Source organism: Carettochelys insculpta, chromosome 10 (genome assembly GCF_033958435.1).
Source record: "Carettochelys insculpta isolate YL-2023 chromosome 10, ASM3395843v1, whole genome shotgun sequence".
NCBI lineage: Eukaryota > Metazoa > Chordata > Testudines > Carettochelyidae > Carettochelys > Carettochelys insculpta.
Genome location: NC_134146.1, coordinates 21,618,037 through 21,621,879, shown reverse-complemented (window position 1 = coordinate 21,621,879; position 3,843 = coordinate 21,618,037).

Sequence of the window (3,843 nt, the reverse complement as noted above, 5' to 3'; positions counted from 1 at the left end):
CACACACACACGCCCCCCCGGAGAAACAATCAGGACTGTAACTGGCTGTTGTTGGTTCTCATCCAATCTCTTCTTTTTGTCCGGCATTTTCTAAAGTGAGGGCACCTTTCCTAGATTTTCTCCTAGGCTCAAGAAAAGCCAGCTGAGTTTCTCCCCTGCATTTCCTTTGGCTGGTGTCATCATTTTCTTCTCAGAAGTGGCCAGCCAGGGGACTGATGAGCAATTGCAGCAAAGAAGGGACAAAAGCTACTCCAAGTGCTCCCTGCTTACACCAGCGCTAGTCCTGGGACATCAAGCGCTTCTGTGTAAAGTTACGTGGCACACAGCTGGGAAAGCATTGTCAATTCATAACACACATGTTCTTTTTAAGAGCGGTGTCTGAGTGTCACAATTTAGTTTGAAGGTAGCAAGTGACACTTCAACGCAGCTTGGACACCACTGTCAGAGAGTCTTCTTTTTATAGTTTGAGATTTAAAAATCCCTTTTTCCTCGTGTGGGTCCCACTATTCTAATACAAAGCACATCTAATGGCAGTCCCAAAGAGGATGAAACTCAAATTTCCCACTCGGCTTCAGTCTACACCATATTCAAAACATCACTGGGCTGCTTTCTGGGACTATTCATTTTTCACAAAAGAGGATGAAGCATCCCCCTGCAGTGAGCTACTGGCTCCTGCGCTCTTACACTGCCTCCTCCTGTCTCCCTGCCTTGGGTTCCAAGCGTTTCTCTCTCAACATCCCTGCATCATGGCTGCAAGTGCACAATCTGGACTCCACATCTGTGTTGTTTTAAGAGGTCCAGCCCTTCCACAGGGGGAAAAAAAAACACTGCGCCCTGTCATCCCTTGTTGCCAACAGGTCCTTGCAAATAGGGGAAGGAAGCCAGGAGAGGGAGAAGATTTTCAGTACAACTTGCCCAAGAAGCAGAGGTAGCACTTTTGCTAATAAAGGGGCATCCCACAGCTGTCTGCTTTGAACACAGAAGGCCTCAAGGGAAAGGAGGGAGGTTATAGGAGAAGGGAGGCTAGATACTAAGTCCCTAGTCTTACTGCTTACCTGCTCCCTTGCCTGAAACTTAGGGCATCAGTGACAGCGTTATGAGCACTGTATTTGGACATGAAGCCTGGTAATAGAAACCTTGGACACTGACAGTATCTGAGTACAATTGGAAGCAGCTCTTGGCTAGAGTCTCACTGAAGAATGAGAAGAAAGTTACTAACTAGATTGTACTCAGTGATGGTTATTGAAATAGTGGTTTGGTGGCAGATTTCCATTCTCCAAAAGCTGCTGGTGGTCTCAGACAATACATAGCTCTGTGTCATTAATTCTTTTGCCAGAAAAGGCAAGAGGCAGATAGGGTAATGTCAGCTGCTTTCCTTCTGTGATTTGAGGCCTTGCTTGTGCGTGAAGGGACTATATGCAGAGAGGGAAAGTATCATAGCATGAGGTATGTGACCACTGTTCAGTTCTTGGTACTCCCAAAGGTTATCATGCAGGTAAGGCTATTTTCTCAAAGCAATACACTGATTCTTTGAACTTGACAGGTGATAGTCTTAAGTTAACATGACAATTCACAGTCAACAGTAGTGCAGTGAAGCTCATAGCAACTGCTATGGTGGTGGTGGTGGTGGTGGTATCAGATTTATGGTCTTCCATGGCTGGAACAAATCACCTTAAGAATTCCTTTTTGTGGCTGTCTATATTGGCTCATGTTTTTCCAACACAATTTTTATTCTTCCTACTTCATTCTCACATCACAGGTCATTAAGGTCCCATTAAAGTGTTGTGGAGCTGGAGGAGAGAACGAACACTTTGATGCCAACATGTCAATGGCTGTGGTTAATGAATGATCATGACTGTTATATTCCATGGAATTTGGCTAAGTCCATAAGCTTCTAGAAACAAAACATTGTGACTAATATTTCTTGTATGGCAATAGGAAAGAATTCCAATTTAAACCTAGGAGCAGCGATCTTTTACAAAAGCTAAACAAAAGCATAAAATCAATAGGGGCTATGTTGTTTTTTTTTCCCCCAGGGACAGGATAGGAGCATTATAGAGTGGGAGCATTTTTACTGGACTGCAAGACACCAGCGTAGCTTCACTACTGGCTTCCTAGTATAGATAATGTGCACAAGTATTTGTATTTTGTGGCTTATGCTGTTTGGAATCCCGGGTACAGTTACCTGTGAAAGGCTCAGTCTTCATGAATACAACTAGCCTAGTAGTTACAAATCCCATTGCAAATGAGGACTTAGGAAATTTTAAATTGCTTAAATTGTTTCCTTCCTATAATAAGTCCTGGGGTAATTCAGCAATTGTTGCATTTGGAGCCATAGTGAAATTGCAAAATCCCCCCAGGATTGCCATAAGAACATGTGACAGAACAGTTGTAGGGCATTTAGTATTACTTTTTAATATTACAATTGCTGGCTGATAAATATATTTTCTGCCAATATTTTCAGTTAAGAGTTTGTAGTGGCACAGCAGCTGCTGAGTCAGGATCAAAAGCCACAGCAGGTTTGTGAAAGAACTTGTTGGGTACAGTAAACACTAGAGGAGTTATCGCTGCAGGTGGTCCCTACAGCCAGAAAAAACAGAAATGGCATTTACATGCTCATGAGTCACAGAACAAAGTTGGGCAGCTTTTATTTCAACCAGCTTACTGCATCACATTAAGTTACCACATTCATATTACTCCATAGTATTTCCACCTCCATAGGCTAAAATATAAAATCTGCTTCTCTAGAAATATGCCTCAACAAGTAAGACAACCCAATTTTATAGATCTGATTTCGATGTGAGTTGTACTTGAATGCACAGAGTCTCCAGTACTTCTTTTAAATGAGCATGAAAAAGAAATAAGGGCGGGCTTCAGTAGGGTTATCTACCCAGCATCCAGAACACCAAATGCATCAAGGCCATATTTGGGTGCAGCAAGACACAAGAAGTTAATTCTTCCACTCTGTTCTGCATGGATTAGGCCTCAAATGAAGTACTGTGTCCATTTCTGAACGCCACATTTCAGGAAAGATGTGGACAAAGTGGAGACGGTCCAGAGAAAAGCAACAAAAACAATTAAAGGCCTAGAATATATCTTCCCTGGCAGGGAAGATTGAAAAAATTGGGTTTGTGTAGTCTGGAAACAGGAGGACTGAAAGGGGACATAAACTTTTAGATACCTGAAAGCTGTTACAAGGAGGAGGGAGAAAAATTAGGTCTCAATCTCTGACAATATGCAATGCATTTAAACTGTAGCAAGGAAGGTTTAAGCTGGACATAAAGAAAAGCTTCTCATCATACTTAACTGGAATAAAGTGTCTAGGGAAGCTGTGGAATCTCCATCACTGGAGATTTTAAAGAAGTTAGACAAACCCTGTCAGGGATAGTCTAGCTGCTGCTTGGTCCTGCCCCGAGTGCAGGTGCCCAGACTTGAGATCCTCTTAAGGTTCCTTCCAGTTCTATGATTCAGCCCCAATTCTGGGAAAGCAGATTGAAAAGTAGTAAGATTATTAAATGGTCAACAGGCAGGCCATAAAACCAGAGTAGTCTGGCCCATGTTGAGCCTATCAGGATAATGCAACCTGAGTCATGGTTGCACCTCCTGAGAACTCTGGTGATTGGTGGGAAGGTATAAAAACATTCCCAAAGACCGTGGGAGGAGAAACATCCATGAGTGAGGATGGTCAACATCTTTTCTGGAGCAGATACACACGTGTTATCATAGGTAGAGGACAAGGGAATGCAGTCCCCATTTCAAAGAAATGACACAGCCAATCAAAATTACTGAGGGATCTTTGATAGGTCTGCACCAGCCCCTTCTGAAGTGATTTACCAGGATGGT